This window comes from Nerophis lumbriciformis, linkage group LG14 (assembly GCF_033978685.3).
Source record: "Nerophis lumbriciformis linkage group LG14, RoL_Nlum_v2.1, whole genome shotgun sequence".
NCBI classification, from domain to species: domain Eukaryota; kingdom Metazoa; phylum Chordata; class Actinopteri; order Syngnathiformes; family Syngnathidae; genus Nerophis; species Nerophis lumbriciformis.
In genome coordinates, this window is record NC_084561.2 from 415001 (window position 1) to 435000 (window position 20000).

A 20000-nucleotide genomic window follows, 5' to 3' on the forward strand; every position below is an offset into this window, starting at 1 on the left:
CTAAACCTAATAGGCTATCTTTTTTTAGCAAATTGTATTGGTATACACCTCAGCGTCAAATATTTTGTTACTTGACGAATGCTACCTGTTAGCAGGCTAATGCTAGTAGGCTATATTTTTTTAGCAAATTTTATAGATGTACACCTTAGCAGCAAATATTTTGTTACTTGACGAATGCTACTTGTTAGCAGGCTAATGCTAGTAGGCTATCTTTTTTAGCAAATTTTATAGGTGTACTTAGCAGCAAATATTTTGTTACTTGACGAATGCTACCTGTTAGCAAGCTAATGCTAGTAGGCTATCTTTTTTAGCAAATTTTATAGGTGTACACCTTAGCGTCAAATATTTTGTTACTTGACGAATGCTACCTGTTAGCATGCTAACGCTAGTAGGCTATTTTTAGTCCCAAATTTTATCGTTATACACCTCAGCGTCAAATATTTTGTTACTTGACTAATGCTACCTGTTAGCAATTTAATGCTAGTAGGCTATCTTTTTTAGCAAATTTTATAGGTGTACACCTTAGCAGCAAATATTTTGTTACTTGACGAATGCTACCTGTTAGCAGGCTAATGCTAGTAGGCTATCTTTTTTTTAGCAAATTTTATTGGTATACACCTCAGCGTCAAATATTTTGTTACTTGACGAATGCTACCTGTTAGCATGCTAATGCTAGTAGGCTATCTTTTGTCCCAAATTTTAGAGGTATACACCTCAGCATCAAATATTTTGTTACTTGACGAATACTACTTAATAGTATGCTAAACCTAGTAGGCTATCTTTTTTTAGCAAATTTTATTGGTATACACCTCAGCGTCAAATATTTTGTTACTTGACGAATGCTACCTGTTTGCATGCTAATGCTACTAGGCTATCTTTTGTCCCAAATTTTAGCGGTATACACCTCAGCATCAAATATTTTGTTACTTGACGAATACTACTTAATAGTATGCTAAACCTAGCAGGCTATCTTTTTTTGCTAATTTTTTAGGTATACATCTCAGTGTCAAATATTTTAACACTCAATAAATGCTACCTGTTAGCATGCTAAACATAGTAGGCTATCTTTTTTTAGCAAATTTTATAGGTATACACCTCAGCGTCAAATATTTTGTTACTTGACTAATGCTACCTGTTAGCAATTTAATGCAAGTAGGCTATCTTTTTTAGCAAATTTTATAGGTGTACACCTTAGCGTCAAATATTTTGTTACTTGACTAATGCTACCTGTTAGCAATTTAATGCAAGTAGGCTATCTTTTTTTGCACATTTTACAGGTGTACACCTCATTGTCAAATATTTTGTTACGTGACGAATGCTACCTGTTAGCAAGCTAATGCTAGTAGGCTATCTTTTTTAGCAAATTGTATAGGTGTACACCTTAGCAGCAAATATTTTGTTACTTGATGAATGCTACTTGTTAGCATGCTAACGCTAGTAGGATATCTTTTTTAGCAAATTTTATAGGTGTACACCTCAATGTCAAATATTTTGTTACTTGACGAATGCTACCTGTTAGCATGCTAACGCTAGTAGGCTATCTTTAGTCCCAAATTATTTAGGTATACACCTCAGTGTCACATATTTTAACACTCAATAAATGCTACCTGTTAGCATGCTAACCCTAGTAGGCTATCTTTTTTTAGCAAATTTTATTGGTATACACCTCAGCGTCAAATATTTTGTTACTTGACGAATGCTACCTGTTAGCAATTTAATGCTAGTAGGCTATCTTTTTTAGCAAATTTTATAGGTGTACACCTTAGCAGCAAATATTTTGTTACTTGACGAATGCTACCTGTTAGCAAGCTAATGCTAGTAGGCTATCTTTTTTAGCAAATTTTATAGGTGTACACCTTAGCGTCAAATATTTTGTTACTTGATGAATGCTACCTGTTAGCAGGCTAATGCTAGTAGGCTATCTTTTTTTAGCAAATTTTATTGGTATACACCTCAGCGTCAAATATTTTGTTACTTGACTAATGCTACCTGTTAGCAATTTAATGCTAGTAGGCTATCTTTTTTTATCAAATTTTATAGGTATACACCTTAGCAGCAAATATTTTGTTACTTGATGAATGCTACCTGTTAGCAGGCTAATGCTAGTAGGCTATCTTTTTTAGCAAATTTTATAGGTGTACACCTTAGCGTCAAATATTTTGTTACTTGACGAATGCTGCCTGTTAGCATGCTAATGCTAGTAGGCTATCTTTTGTCCCAAATTTTATAGGTGTACACCTCAGCGTCAAATATTTTGTTACTTGACGAATACTACTTAATAGTATGCTAAACCTGGCAGGCTATCTTTTTTTGCTAATTTTTTAGGTATACATCTCAGTGTCAAATATTTTAACACTCAATAAATGCTACCTGTTAGCATGCTAAACATAGTAGGCTATCTTTTTTTAGCAAATTTTATAGGTATACAACTCAGCGTCAAATATTTTGTTACTTGACGAATGCTACCTGTTAGCATGCTAACGCTAGTATACTAGCTTTTTAAGCAAATTTTATAGGTGTACACCTTAGCAGCAAATATTTTGTTACTTGACTAATGCTACCTACACCTTAGCGGCAAATATTGCTTGACGAATGCTACATGTTAGCATGCTGACGCTAGTAGGATATCTTTTTTAGCAAATTCTATAGGTGTACACCTCAATGTCAAATATTTTGTTACTTGACGAATGCTACCTGTTAGCATGCTAACGCTAGTAGCCTATCTTTAGTCCCAAATTATTTAGGTATACACCTCAGTGTCAAATATTTTAACACTCAATAAATGCTACCTGTTAGCATGCTAAACCTAATAGGCTATCTTTTTTTAGCAAATTGTATTGGTATACACCTCAGCGTCAAATATTTTGTTACTTGACGAATGCTACCTGTTAGCATGCTAATGCTAGTAGGCTATCTTTTGTCCCAAATTTTAGAGGTATACACCTCAGCGTCAAATATTTTGTTACTTGACGAATACTACTTAATAGTATGCTAAACCTAGTCGGCTATCTTTTTTTAGCAAATTTTATAGGTATGCAACTCAGCGTCAAATATTTTGTTACTTGATGAATGATACCTGGTAGCATGCTAACGCTAGTAGGCTAGTTTTTGTCGCAGATTTTAGATGTATACACCTGAGGGCCAAATATTTTGTTACTTGACGAATGCTACCTGTTAGCATGCTAACGCTAGTAGGCTATCTTCTTAACAAATTTTGTAGGTATACACCTCAGTGTCAAATATTTTGTTACTCGACGAATGCTACCTGTGTATATATGTATGTATATATGTGTATGTATATATGTATGTAATATGTGTGTGCACCCCCCGCAACCCCATAAGGGACAAGCGGTAGAAAATGGATGGATGGATATGTGTGTGCGTATATGTGTACTGAATGAATGTGTGTATATATGTTATGTATGTATGTATATATGTATACTGTACATATGTTTGGGTATACATACAGTATATAATTTCTTCATACAGTTAATAAAATTAATTACATTTAATATATATACACAGTATGTATGTATGTATGTATGTATATATATATATATATATATATATATATATATATATATATATAAAATTGTTTATTATATAGAAGTTTATTCAATTATATTTTGTATGACCCAATGTTAAAATGAAAATATTCACAAAATATATATCATTTATCTAAAAATATATATACATTTATTTGTCAGTTTGTTTGATTTGTATTTTATTACACATAAAGTTCAGCAACAGGTCAAACAATAAAATAAAAAATATTCACATTGATACTTCAAATATATGAATCTGGTTTATTGGAAAAATGTGTATATATTTAGTAATTAAAATAGAATATAATCTGATATGACGACACACTAAGTTCACCAGCAAGTTTACAGTCAAATAATATTCATAGAAATAGGCAGATATTTAAAAAATATATATTAAATAAATAATTTAATTGAAAATAAATGTATAAAATAACATTTTAGTAAAAAAAAAAATTTGACAGCTCATGATTAAACATTCCTCTGTTTATTGTGTGTGTGTGTGTTGTATTTCTAGCCTTCTTGAGACATGAAGAAGGAAAAGTATCTTCCATACGAGGAGGTGTGAACAAGTGATGACATCAATCAATAACATTGCATCTAATAGACAATGTCTCATTTGTGGTGACATCTATCAAAATGAGGGATTTTTCACATTGACTGTGTGTCGCTTTTAAAAGTGCTCCCCCTCTGGTCAACATATGAAATAACAAGTGTGTGTGTAAGACATTGAAATGCGCTCCCTTTGGCCAAAATTAATAGAAAAAAATAAATAAAGACATACTGTAATAACTTGAAGTAAATAATGAAGATTAAAAGCCATTTATAAACAAAAAAATTCAACAACAACAAAAATTACTAAAAGCTTACCTTTTTTATATGTGCATATATTATTAATGTTGTAAATATACATCTTTATATATCTAGAAAGGCTGGTCCTAAAGAGGTAGACATTTTTCTCAGGTCTCAAGAACATGAGAAATACAAGTGTGTGTGTGTGTGTGTGTGTGTGTGTGTGTGTGTGTGTGTGTGTGTGTGTGTGTGTGTGTGTGTGTGTGTGTGTGTGTGCGTGTGTGTGTGTGTGTGTGCGTGTGTGTACTTGTCTCAACATCCTTGTGTGGACATACACTTGACAAACCACCCTTTCTGTGAGGACCTTTTGACTTGTGAGGACATTTGCCTGGTCCTCACAACTACAGAAGTAAACTATTTGTTTTACTTTGTGTGTTTTTGCATTCTGAAGTGAGGTTGCAACTCTCTACTCCCATCTAGTGCTAGATATTTTTTTTTTTCATCATTCTAGCTATAGTGGAAAGGGGGGTCCTCACAACCTACTAACCCAGGGGTTCGGCAACCCGCGGCTCCATGCGGCTCTTTAGCGCCGCCCTAGTGGCTCTCTGGCGCTTTTTCAAAAATGTATGGAAAAATGGAAAAAGATGAGGGGAAAACATTTTTTTTGTTTGTTTTAATATGGTTTCTGTAGGAGGACAAACATGACACAAACCTCCCTAATTGTTATAAAGCACACTGTTTATATTAAACATGCTTCACTGATTCGAGTATTTGGCGAGTGCCGTTTTGTCCTACTAATTTTGGCGGTCCTTGAACTCACCTTAGTTTGTTTACATGTATAACTTTCTCCGACGTTCTAGGACGTGTTTTATGCCACTTCTTTTTCTGTCTCGTTTTGTCTACCAAACTTAACGTTGTGCATGAACCCACAAAGGTGAGTTTTGTTGATGTTATTGACTTGTGTGGAGTGCTAATCAGACATATTTGGTCAGTGCATGACTGCGAGCTAATCGATGCTAACATGCTATTTAGGCTAGCTATATGTACATATTGCATCATTATGCCTCAATTGTAGCTATATTTGAGGTCATTTAGTTTCCTTTAAGTCATATTAATTCAATTTATTTCTCATGACACACTATCTGTATGTAATATGGCTTTTAATTTGTTGCGGCTCCAGACAGATTTGTTTTTGTATTTTTGGTCCAATATGGCTCTTTCAACATTTTGGGTTGCCGACCCCTGGCCCTGCGATGAGTTGGCGACTTGTCCAGGGTGTACCCCGCCTTCCGCCCGATTGTAGCTGAGATAGGCTCCAGCGCCCCCCGCGACCCCAAAGGGAATAAGCGGTAGAAAATGGATGGGATGGATGGGTTGCCGACCCCTGTACTAACCAAACGTGGGTCCACACAAAGTAGGCAAGACATGTGTGTGTGTGCGTGTGTGTGTGTGTGTGTGTGTGTGTGTGTGTGTGTGTGTGTGTGTGTGTGTGTGTGTGTGTGTCAGCTGATTATACATCATGTTGCATGAAGTGAGCTGTGCAGGCTGAGATTGAGAACTAAATCACAGAACAAGATGGTACACAGGGGGGGGGGGTACACACACACACACACACACACACACACACACACACACACACACACACACACACACGCACACAAGCCAATCCTATCTCCTCGTGGAATTCCCCCTAATCTTCTCTTCTCTTGTGCACAGATTAGAACGTAGCGGTCGTCATTCTGTTACGTGCATATTTAATCTGAAGCTATTTCCACGTGTGTGCTCCATCATGTTTGATTGATTGATTGGAACTTTTATTAATAGATTGCACAGTACAGTCAGGCCCGGCCCTAACCAATCTGGCGCCCTAGGCAAGGTTTTAGGTGGCACCCCCCCCCCCCCTTTTTTTTTTTTTTTTTACTTACAACTATACCGAATATATAAAGGGGTGGAAAAGTGACTATTACCTGCAGGGCAAACATTAGCTAACCAGAAGGCAATAACAATGGAAACAAAAAACACCTGCTTAAAAGATCTAATACAAATGTCCCTGAGGAATGGAAGGTGGGAGTACTGGAATGACCTAACGTTACATTATTATTTTCCATAACAATTTAGCCCCCTCCACAATATTAACCCGACGTTAAAACAGAACTAGCTATTTATTGATTAGCAATTGCCGAATCATGTAACATTAGCTTAATGCTAAAAAGCCAGGTTACTATCACATTCTGTAACAGACAAATAATTTCATGTAGGCTAACGTTACCTACCTGCTACCTCTGTCTTTTCTCGTTTCTCCTCCTCTTCTTTTCTCTTTTTTCTTCCCTGGGCACCTGACAGTTTTGGCCGTTTTGACATCTTGTGTTGATTTTTTTGATGTGGTGACGTCCAAAAAGAGTCATGATACGGGAAGGGAGGGGGCGTAATGTTGTAACAAATAATATTTCTATTAAATAGGCTTTACTTTGCATTTTAATTAACGTGGGATTATTTTTTGTATTTAGAAATAATAGTACCAACTTTTTTTTTTTTTTTTTTTTTTTTTTCCCCTCCAACATTTGTGGCACTGGCGTGGCGCCCCCTGATGGACGGCACCCTTAGCATTTGCCTATACGGCCTATGCCACGGGCCGGCCCTGAGTACAGTACATATTCTGTACAATTGACCACTAAATGGAAACACCCCAATACGTTTTTCCACTTGTTTAAGTCGAAGTCCACGTACATCAATTCATGTCTTGATGCTCTGACGCCACAAGTTATCCTTTCCACAAATAAAGCGTGTATACTCGTGAGGAATGACGGTCGGGGTTCAAATTCAGCTTGCAATCTAAACTTTATGACATCATGAATATACAAAATCCAAAAGCGGTGAAGTTGTCACGTTGTGTAAATGGTAAATAAAAGGAGAATACAACAAATCCTTTTCAACTTATATTCAATTGAATAGACTGCAAAGACAAGATATTTCATGTTCACACTGAGAAACTTTGTTATTTTGCAAATAATCATTAACTTAGAATTTAATAGCAGCAACACATTGCAAAAAAAGGCATTTTTACCAGTGTGTTTCATGGCCTTTCCTTTTAATAACACTCAGTAAACATTTGGGAACTGAGGAGACACATTTTTGAAGTTTCCCATTCTTGCTTGCGTTTTGGTATTTTAGGCTTCATAATACGCCACACACTTTTAATCGGGAGACAGGTCTGGACTACAGGCAGGCCAGTCTAGTACCCGCACTTTTTTACTATGAAGCCACACTGTTGTAACACGTGGCTTGTGTCGGAGGAAGATATTTACATCCATCCATCTTCTTCCGCTTATCCGAGGTCGGGTCGCGGGGGGCAGCAGCCTAAGCAGGGAAGCCCAGACTTCCCTCTCCCCAGCCACTTCGTCCAGCTCTTCCTGTGGGACCCCGAGGCGTTCCCAGGCCAGCCGGGAGACATAGTCTTCCCAACGTGTCCTGGGTCTTCCCCGCGGCCTCCTACCGGTCGGACGTGCCCTAAACACCTCCCTAGGGAGGCGTTTGGGTGGCATCCTGACCAGATGCCCGAACCACCTCATCTGGCTCCTCTCCATGTGGAGGAGCAGCGGCTTTACTTTGAGCTCCCCCCGGATGACAGAGCTTCTCACCCTATCTCTAAGGGAGAGCCCCGCCACCCGGCGGAGGAAACTCATTTGGGCCGCTTGTACCCGTGATCTTGTCCTTTCGGTCATAACCCAAAGCTCATGACCATAGGTGAGGATGGGAACGTAGATCGACCGGTAAATTGAGAGCTTTGCCTTCCGGCTCAGCTCCTTCTTCACCACAACGGATCGATACAGCGTCCGCATTACTGAAGACGCCGCCTGTCGATCTCACCATCCACTCTTCCCCCACTCGTGAACAAGACTCCGAGGTACTTGAACTCCTCCACTTGGGGCAAGATCTCCTCCCCAACCCGGAGATGGCACTCCACCCTTTTCCGGGCGAGAACCATGGACTCGGACTTGGAGGTGCTGATTCCTATCCCAGTCGCTTCACACTCGGCTGCGAACCGATCCAGTGAGAGCTGAAGATCTTGGCCAGAGGAAGCCATCAGGACCACATCATCTGCAAAAAGCAGAGACCTAATCCTGCAGCCACCAAACCAGATCCCCTCAACGCCTTGACTGCGCCTAGAAATTCTGTCCATAAAAGTTCAGAACAGAATGGGTGACAAAGGGCAGCCTTGGCGGAGTCCAACCCTCACTGGAAACGTGTCCGACTTACTACCGGCAATGTGGACCAAGCTCTGACACTGATCATACAGGGAGCGGACTGCCACAATCAGACAGTCCGAAACCCCATACTCTCTGAGCACTCCCCACAGGACTTCCCGAGGGACACGGTCGAATGCCTTCTCCAAGTCCACAAAGCACATGTAGACTGGTTGGGCAAACTCCCATGCACCCTCAAGGACCCTGCCGAGAGTATAGAGCTGGTCCACAGTTCCACGACCAGGACGAAAACCACACTGTTCCTCATATATCCGAATTTAAGTTGTACTTCTTTTATTTCATAGTCATATTTGAAAACAGCTGGTGTTTTCCATTTCTTCTCTTGCTGCTTTGTCTGCAAGTAAACTGTGTGTGTTAACCTTGAGTTCTTTGGAATGTATTATGGCTAGGGAGGGGGAAGGAAAGAGGGGTTTTTGGCGTTGGGAAGACAGACCATTTTGGGCGGCGCAATAGAATGTTCTATGGTTGGGGCGGCATGGCGTAGTGGGTAGAGCAACTGCGCCAGAAACCTGAGGGTTGCAGGTTCGCTCCCTGCCTCTTACCATCCAAAAATCGCTGCCGTTGTGTCCTTGGGCGGGACACTTCACCCTTTGACCCCGGTGCCACTCACGCCGGTGAATTGAATGATGAATGATGGGTGGTGGTCGGAGGGGCCGTTGGCGCAAATTGCAGCCACGCTTCCGTCAGTCTACCCCAGGGCAGCTGTGGCTATGAAAGTAGCTTACCACCACCAGGTGTGAATGAATGATGGGTTCTACATGTAAAGTGACTTTGGGTACTTAGAAAAGCGCTATATAAATCCCAGGTATTATTATTATTATTATTATTATTATGGTTAGACTGGTCTCAAAAAGTATATTTGCAAAGCTTTGAAAATATACAACAAAATACCTATTCTGTCTCTGGTGGTTTTTCAACTCAGCTTTAAGAGCTTGGGAGCGAATTGTGACTTGAATTCCATGGGAGGAACAACTGGTCTAGAACGCAACACTTGGCATTGTCTTGCTGAAATAAGCAGGGGCGTCCATGGTAACGTTGCTTGGATGGCAACATATGTTGCTCCAAAACCTGTATGTACCTTTCAGCATTAATGGTGTCTTCACAGATGTGTAAGTTACCCATGTCTTGGCCACTAATACACCCCCATACCATCACACATGCTGCCTTTTACACTAAATGTGTGGTATCATCCAAAACTAATGTAAAGTATCAAAGAAGAGAAGAATAAGTGATTATTACATTTTAACAGAAGTGTAGATAGAACATGTTAAAACAGAAAATAAGCAGATATTAACAGTAAATGAAAAAGTGGATTAATAATCAATTGTTACAGTTTGTCCCTCATAATGTGTACAAAATAATAGGTGTATAAATGACACAATATGTTACTGCATAGACTAATTAGGAGTCTTTGTTTGTTTACTTACTACTAAAAGACAAGTTGTCTAGTATGTTCACTATTTTATTTAAGGACTAAATTACAATAATAAACATATGTTTCATGTACACTAAGACTTTTTTGTTCAAATAAAGCCAATATCTTTTTTAGCAAATTTTATAGGTGTACACCTTAGCGTCAAATATTTTGTTACTTGACGAATGCTACCTGTTAGCATGCTAATGCTAGTAGGCTATCTTTTGTCCCAAATTTTAGCGGTATACACCTCAGCGTCAAATATTTTGTTACTTGACGAATACTACTTAATAGTATGCTAAACCTAGCAGGCTATCTTTTTTTGCTAATTTTTTAGGTATACATCTCAGTGTCAAATATTTTAACACTCAATAAATGCTACCTGTTAGCATGCTAAACATAGTAGGCTATCTTTTTTTAGCAAATTTTATAGGTATGCAACTTAGCGTCAAATATTTTGTTACTTGATGAATGATACCGGGTAGCATGCTAACGCTAGTAGGCTAGTTTTTGTCGCAGATTTTAGAGGTATACACCTGAGGGCCAAATATTTTGTTACTTGAGGAATGCTACCTGTTAGCATGCTAATGCTAGTAGGCTATCTTTTTTAGCAAATTTTATAGGTGTACACCTTAGCAGCAAATATTTTGTTACTTGATGAATGCTACCTGTTAGCAGGCTAATGCTAATAGGCTATCTTTTTTAGCAAATTTTATAGGTGTACACCTTAGCGTCAAATATTTTGTTACTTGACGAATGCTACCTGTTAGCATGCTAATGCTAGTAGGCTATCTTTTTTAGCAAATTTTATAGGTGTACACCTTAGCGTCAAATATTTTGTTACTTGACGAATGCTACCTGTTAGCATGCTAATGCTAGTAGGCTATCTTTTGTCCCAAATTTTAGCGGTATACACCTCAGCGTCAAATATTTTGTTACTTGACGAATACTACTTAATAGTATGCTAAACCTAGCAGGCTATCTTTTTTTGCTAATTTTTTAGGTATACATCTCAGTGTCAAATATTTTAACACTCAATAAATGCTACCTGTTAGCATGCTAAACATAGTAGGCTATCTTTTTTTAGCAAATTTTATAGGTATGCAACTCAGCGTCAAATATTTTGTTACTTGATGAATGATACCGGGTAGCATGCTAACGCTAGTAGGCTAGGTTTTGTCGCAGATTTTAGAGGTATACACCTGAGGGCCAAATATTTTGTTACTTGAGAAATGCTACCTGTTAGCATGCTAACGCTAGTAGGCTATCTTTTTAACAAATTTTGTAGGTATACACCTCAGTGTCAAATATTTTGTTACTCGACGAATGCTACCTGTGTATATATGTATGTATATATGTGTATGTATATATGTATGTAATATGTGTGTGCACCCCCCGCAACCCCATAAGGGACAAGTGGTAGAAAATGGATGGATGGATGGATATGTGTGTGCGTATATGTGTACTGAATGTATGTGTGTATATATGTTATGTATGTATGTATATATGTATACTGTACATATGTTTGTGTATACATACAGTATATAATTTCTTCATACAGTTAATAACATTAATTACATTTAATATATATACACAGTATTTATATATATATATACATATATATATATATATATATATATATATATATATATATATATATATATATATATATATATATATATATATATATATATAAAAATAAAGTGTTTGTTATATAGAAGTTTATTCAATTGTATTTTGTATGACCCAATGTTAAAATGAAAATATTCACAAAATATATATAAAGCAATTTTTATTGACAGGACTATTAATTTTAATGAAGTTAGCTTACCATGTTTACAGTATGATAATTGTGATAGAAATGTGAATTTTAGGCACAGAATATTTTTTTACAATTGAACAAGGCAGTAGATTATACAAGCTTGGACAGAAAGTTAATTATGACACCAATTTTTTTTTTTTTTATGGAATTGTTTAGTACTGTTTTACCATTTGTTTACTGTAAAAAGTGTTTATACTTTCAATTAACAAATTGAAGTGTTATGAAAGGTTGACAGGATAACTGGCATTAACTGTCAAAATAATTTCAAACTATTTGTCATGTCTGTGTGATCAGGTTTTATTGTTGGACTTTTTGTGCACTTTTGTTTTGTTTTGTCACCATAGTTACCCATTAGTTTCACCTGTCATGTCACGCACCTGTTGTTAATCATGTCCATAAGTATTTAAGTTCATTCATTTTCTGTTGTTCGTCCTGACGACCTCACACCACATTTATGCTCTGTTCATTTTTTCACGTCCATGTTCACGCTGCTCCTTTTTTGTCCATGCCAAGTAAGTTTTCTTTATTCAAGCCATAGTTTGCAAGTTTTGTTTAATTGTTCATAGTTTATTCTCCGCCACTGTGCGCGCTTTTTGTTTGATCCTTTTTTTTTTTGTATTTATAGTCTTTAAATAAATCATGTACCTTCATTCCCGTCTCGCCCGTGCCAACTTTCCGTTGCATCCCGGAAAAGCACACACCCAGGACCAAGTCTTGACACTATTGAAGTTAGCTTACAGAATAAACATGTCAATCAACCCATATGATTTTTGCTGTCATATTTTTGTTTTGAAAAGTCACTGTGACTGATAGAAAAGTGATGGTTTTAGCAACATTTTAACCTGTCTGAATGCAATCAATCATTTTGCGTCGGCCCCTGGACCCTGGCTACTAGGTTTTTCTGATTTCAAAAGTTGGCAGGTATGTTTTGGTACCGGTACCAAGACAATCCTATTATATAAACCCCGGCCGAGTCATACCAAAGACTATAAAAATGGGAGCCATTACTTCCCTGCTTGGCACTCAGCATCAAGGCTTGGAATTGGGGGTTAAATCACCAAAAATGATTCCCGGGCGCGGCCACCGCTGATGCTCACTGCTCCCCCTCACCTCCCAGGGGGTGATCAAGGGTGATGGGTCAAATGCAGAGAATAATTTCTCCACACCTAGTGTGTGCGTTAGAGATGCGCGGTTTGCGGGCACAACCGCGGAGTCCGCGGATTATCCGCGGATCGGGCGGATGAAATTTAAAAAAATTAGATTTTATCCGCGGGTCGGGTCGGGTCGGGTCGGGTCGGGTCGGGCGATTGAAATTTAAAAAAATTAGATTTTAAATAGATTCAGGCGGGTGGCAGTTAAACCAATTGGGAAATATATATACATAGTTAAATGTTGTTACCCACATAGGAAAAACGAGCAGGCACCTGCAGCATATGCCACAACAGAAGAAAAAAAAAGAAAAGAGATGGACACTTTTACGGAGCGGAGAAGGGACGCCTCGCCGGGGTCCGGGACCGAGGCCCCTTCCCCCGAGAGGGCCCCACCGGGAGCCGTAGCTGAGGCGATCCGCGAGAAGGGCCCGACGCACGTCCAGGGTCACCACCGCGCCCACCGCACCGACACCCCGCCTCGTCCGCCTTCGCCGCGGCCGGCGTCACGCGCAGCAGGTAAGCAGCTTACCTGCCCGCCACCCCCGTGGCCGGGGGCTCGTAACAGGGGTCACTCCGCGCGCTCCGCCCGCGCAGCTTACCTGCCCGCCACCCCTGTTGCCGGGGGCGCGTAACAGGGGTCACTCCGCGCGCAGTGCGCTCACGAAAGGGGTGGGGCTCACCCTGGTTGATATAGACAGCAGGACGGTGGCCATGGAAGTCGGAACCCGCTAAGGAGTGTGTAACAACCCACCTGCCGAATCAACTAGCCCTGAAAATGGATGGCGCTGGAGCGTCGGGCCCATACCCGGCCGTCGCCGGCAGCGAGACGCGCTTGGAGGTGCGCTCAGCGCGGCTCCCATATGATTGCGCACTGGTGTGCGTCTGGGTCGTGACAGCGTGGCACGCGAAAGTCTGTGCTGCATTGGATCAGTCTCCTTTCTTTAACAGGCAAAAGCTTTATAACCTCACCATACCTGCCAACTTTTGAAATCAGAAAAACCTAGTAGCCAGGGTCCAAGGGCCGCAGGCCCCGGTAGGTCCAGGACAAAGTCCTGGTGGAGGGTTCAGGGCTTCGCCCCCCGACGCAAAATGATTATTAGCATTCAGACAGGTTAAAATGTTGCTAAAACCATCACTTTTCTATCAGTCACAGTGACTTTTCAAAACAAAAATATTACAGCAAAAATCATATGGGTTGATTGACATGTTTATTCTGTAAGCTAACTTCAATAGTTTGACATTATTTTGACAGTTAATGCCAGTTATCCTGTCAACCTTTCACAAGACTTCAATTTGTTAATTGAAAGTATAAACACTTTTTACAGTAAACAAATGGTAAAACAGTACTAAACAATTCCATTAAAAAAAAATTGGTGTCATTATTAACTTTCTGTCCAAGCTTGTATAATCTACTGCCTTGTTCAATTGTGCCTAAAATTCACATTTCTATCACAATTATCATACTGTAAACATGGTAAGCTAACTTCATTAAAATTAATAGTCCTGTCAATAGCATGGAATTACAATTCAAATGTCGTTTTTTTGTAAGCCTTTCAAAAGAATTCAAAATATGAAAAATGAATGAAAATTAATTTAAGCCATCAGACACTTGAAAAGTGGCACATCACATCTCTAATGTAATCATTTGAACTTTTCAACAGAAATAGCACTGCAAAAATATTAAGGACATACTTCTGTATTTTGGTAGTTATGCTGTCAACATTTAACAAGATTTCTTCAACTTGGACTTGAAAGCATAAATAGTATAAACACTTTTAACAGTATAACAGTACTAAACAATTCCAATAGATAACATTGGTGTCATTACCTTTTTGTGGCTAAAATCCAAATTTAGCAACGGCATTAGACTTGTGTTTTTTTGTCCCAACGTGGTCTTTTACATCGCTAATTCCTCCGTGTCCGATCGAAAAATCTTGTCTGCACAAGGTGCAATTCGCGTAGTTTTCGCCCTTTTTGGAACGGATAATTATTCCCGGATAGGCTTTTGAATATTCTATGAATATGTCGTGCTGTGAAATACAGCGGACAGGATTGCGCACCAAACACGAAGCAAGGCCAAAGTGCATGCATGGTGCAGGAGAACAAAGGACTTCTTTCATTTAAGGTTTGTGATAAACCATCAAACTCATTCGTTAAAAGGACTCTATAGTAATATAAAGCAAATTTTTCTGGACATTATCACGCAAGAAAAGTTTATTTTTGGGACCGCGATCACCGCGTAATGATTTTTAAAGGTTGCATTACATTATTAACTGTCCCATGTGATCAGCCAGTGCGATTGGAAATCCATGCTCAATTATTGCCTCCGTAAATAAAACTTCGGCATTCATCACATCCAAAGAATCTGTTTGGGCGACGAAAAACGTTGAAAGTTTTCCACTTGTATCGCTAGCAACGGCATTAGACTTGTGTTTTTTTGTCCCAACGTGGTCTTTTACATCGCTAATTCCTCCGTGTCCGATCGAAAAATCTTGTCTGCACAAGGTGCAATTCGCGTAGTTTTCACCCTTTTTTTTTTTTTTTAATTAATGAAAAACCGTATTTTTTATCACTGCAACCGTAACCCGGAATAGGTTGATGAAAACCGTACGAATTACGGGAAAACCTGGAGTAGTTGGCAGGTATGCCTCACTAATGCCTTGCATCGTCTATATTAGATATATAACAACGGGCGGGTGCGGGCGGATGGCGGGCGGGTGCAATTCTGATCAAACGTTACATCGGGTGGATGGCGGATGGTTGACGACTTTCTGACGCGGTTGCGGATGAAATAAATTGCCTATCCGCGCATCTCTAGTGTGCGTGACTATCATTGCTACTTTAACTTTACTATTTACATTCTTCAACTATGGTTGCTCCACCTGCTGGTTCCACTTATCCCTCATGCTAGCAGACCACACAAAAAAGACCAAAAAAAAAAAAGTTTTCCCTGTAGAAATAAATGTACGAAACACCTTTTTATGAAGTTTGGTGGGAATGGGAATGTAGATTTTGTACGAGCGAAAGAAGCTCTGACCTAAAAATGCACCTTCCAAAAAGCCAAAAGTAACAATACAAAAAAGCGGCGATGACATCACTTCTTTGTGTGTAACCGTCCCATGAAGTCCACTTCCCCTTCGATGAGCAACTTTTCTGAGTTGTCTGCCCCCCCCCTGGCCACCCTCCTCCCCCCCTGGCGTCAAACAGTTGAGCGCGGTGGCCGTGATGGGCTGACAGCACAAGAGCTGGTCACTGAACCACACCCGACCTCGGCCTTTTGTCCCAGACCGGCCTTTTGTCACGGACGCTTAATGAGACCGCGGCGAAGCAACCTCCGAGTCCCGCATTGTCGCCAGCTCGCCACTTGAAAGGGCGCCGCGACGCCGCCTTTATGCGCCATCGACGCGTCTCCTTGGCGGACGACGAGCTGGCCGCCACATGGCAAACAATGATGTCATACGTCAATTCAACAGTTTCAGATATCTCTCCAGGCGGGACCTGCAGTGACTGTCGGCGTCCTTCAGAGGGCGCTGTCTCGTCTTGTCAAGGTGAACTAAACCTTCTTACGCCCGCTTGCAGACTCAGCCCAACAACCGCTAGGTAAAAAAAAAAACGCTCCAACAAAAGTTAAGCAAGGCTCCACTTTTCTAAAAAAAAAAATGCGCTAGCTTGATGCTAATAAACATTGGCTTCGCTATTGACATGCTGCGCGTTAGCATGAGCGATTTTACATGGCGCTTTCAATACAGTGACGTGCGGTGAGGTTGATGGCTGGTGAGGCACTGACTTCATCACAGTCAGATTTACAAACATATGAACCCTAAAGAGTACCGTATTTTCCGCACCATAAGCCGCCCTGGGTTATAAGCCGCGCCTTCAATGAACGGCATATTTCAAAACTTTGTCCACCTATAAGCCGCCCCGTGTTGTAAGCCGCATCTAACTGCGCTAAAGGAATGTCAAAAAAACAGTCAGATAGGTCAGTCAAACTTTAATAATATATTAAAAACCAGCGTGATGTGGGCGCGCATGGAGTCGTATATCAACATGGACGGAGCTGCGTGAAAAAAGCCACCCGGCCTCTTCGCGTAAACTTACCTTAACCACTCGCTCATCTTTTCTTCATCCATCCATCCCTTCGAGTTAGCTTTTATGATGACGCCGGCTGGAAAGGTCTCTTTTGGCAAGGTCTTCCTTTTGAATATCACCATGGGTGGAAGTTTCTGGCCATTAGCATGGCAAGCTAGAACCACAGTGAAGGATGACTTCTCATTCCCTGTGGTGCGAATATTCACCGTACGTGCTCCCGTTGTATCCACAGTGCGGTTCACAGGAATATCAAAAGTCAGTGGAACCTCGTCCATGTTGATAATGTTCTCTGGCCGGATCTTTTTTTCAGCTATCTTGTTTTTACAATATGCACGGAAAGTAGCCAGCTTTTCTTGAAAGTCTTTAGGCAGTTGCTGTGAAATAGTAGTCCGTGTGCGGATGGAGAGATTGCGTCTTTTCATGAACCGGAAACCTGTCGCTTAGTAGGAGCCATTTTGTGGTCTTTACAGATGTAAACACACAAAGGAAATGAAACGTAATATCCGCGCGCTTCTTCTTCTTCTACGGGGGCGGGTGGTTGCTTACAGTAGAAGAAGAAGCGCTTCCTGTTCTATGGGGGCGGGTGCTTACCTTGGCGGTTGCTTGCGTAGAAGAAGAAGCACTTCCTCTTCTACGGGGAAAAAAGATGGCGGCTGTTTACCGTAGTTGCGAGACCGAAACTTTATGAAAATGAATCTTAATATTAATCCATATATAAAGCGCACTGGGTTATAAGCCGCACTGTCAGCTTTTGAGTAAATTTGTGGTTTTTAGGTGCGGCTAATAGTGCGGAAAATACGGTATCTTATTCACCATTTGATTGGCAGCAGTTAACGGGTTATGTTTAAAAGCTCATACCAGCATTCTTCCCTGCTTGGCACTCAGCATCAAGGCTTGGAATTGGGGGTTAAATCACCAAAAATTATTCCCGGGCGCGGCGCCGCTGCTGCCCACTGCTCCCCTCACCTCCCAGGGGGTGAAGAAGAGGATGGGTCAAATGCAGAGGACAAATTTCATTACAGCTAGTGTGTGTGTGACAATCATTGCTACTTTAACTTAACTTTAACTTTACACATACAAACTGTAGCACACAAAAAAAGCACATTTAATTAAAAAAAAATTATTATGGTCTTACCTTTACTTATAAGTGCGGGAACAGTGGTGTTCGAGTTGGAGGAGTTGTGAATGAATGAAATATGAAATCTGTGCTGCAGTCTGCAGGTGTACCTAATGTTGTGTCCCCAATCTGGTAAAGAGAACTTTTAGTGCACCCAACTTTTTTGGGGGGTGGATTCGGTCTTGCACGTGGAGGGTTTGGGTGTGGGCTTTGGTTGGTGTGGCGCTTCCGTCGGGGGGGTGCACTCTGCGCGGGGGTGCATTAACCGGCACCAGGAGGCGGGATTACTGCGAGCCTCACACAGTGCGTCTTCGCGGCAGTTTTATGATCGCTCAGCACAAGAAATACGTTACTCAAATACAGTTGTTGACAAAATACACTGTACATTATATACCTCAGCTAACTAAACTATGGAAATGTATAATATAATTCATATAGCAATACGGTCTCACTGCACAGCAGGCCAGCAGTTAGCCGAGTCCGGAATCCATGTTGAGGCACTGAGTGACGTGCCTCAACTGGCTGCTGTTCACCGCACCGTCTCTTCTCAGTATTTGAACGGCAAATGTGAAAATTCAGCGATTTTGAATAAAAAATAATCTAAAACTGGTGAAGTTAAATGGAAAATAACTTTATAGTATAATCACTGGAAACATATAACAATTTAATTCATTTTTTTTCTTTTTACATTTTTTTTCTTTCCTGCACGTCACTGTTTCAATACCTCCCAATTTGACAACGGAAACGACAACTAAGATGCACGTTAACAATCAAACAGCCGGCGCGCAATAAGTACAATACTTACAGTATCAACACTTTTTAGGGCACAACAAAACCAAGCCAACACACCATAAGCTACACACTACTGCCTTCTAGTGTCTTGGACTTGCAACTTAATGTCATACTTGCAAATGAGACTCAGAAATGTGATAATAAAATAAAACGTATCATCAATAACAATTAACATTTAATAACACACACAAAAGCATCAAGAATTATTACTGTATCGGTTCAAATGTGAATGGTAGCCATCCCTATTTGGTCTTGCTAGCTCTTTGTCAGTGTAAAACATGTTTAGTGTTGTCCTCCAGTGATAATACTATAAATGTAGCTTATTTGCTGCATTGGAGCTGCTGATTATTAACATAGAAGAGCGGCTCCACACTGTGTACGGACACACACCGTCAGCTGGTGGACCCAGAATACACTTGCACGTTACAATCAAACAGTTGGCGTGTAATAAGTACAGTACTGGCAGTATTGACACTTCTTAGGGCGCAACAAAGCCCGTCAACTGCCATCGAGTGCCTTGAACTTGTGACTGTGACTGAGACTCAGAAATGTTATAATAAAACAATCATCAGGAGATTTCCTGATGATTGAGGGAACCCCTCATGAAACAGGCCTGTAGAGATGAAGTAGTCTTGTGATTTTTTTCCCCACACATACATATATATATATATATATATATATATATATATATATATATATATATATAAATATGCACACATAGACATTTGTATATATATACAATATTTATATACGTATATATATATATATATGTATATATATATATATATATGTATGTATATATATATATATATACACATATATATTTGTATATGTATGTGTATATGTATATATATGTGTATATGTATATATATATATATATATATATATATATATATATATATACGTATATATGTATATGTATATATATATATATATATATATACATATATATGTATATATATATACATATACAGTATATATGTATACATCCATCCATCAGGAGATTTCCTGATGAT

At 39.7% G+C, this 20000-nt stretch overlaps 1 protein-coding gene across 1 annotated transcript in view; it reads left to right on the top strand.

Moving 5' to 3' along the window:
- rx1 (retinal homeobox gene 1) overlaps positions 1-20000 on the top strand; it is a 38134-nt gene that overhangs the window by 4913 nt on the left and 13221 nt on the right. The window lies entirely within an intron of this gene.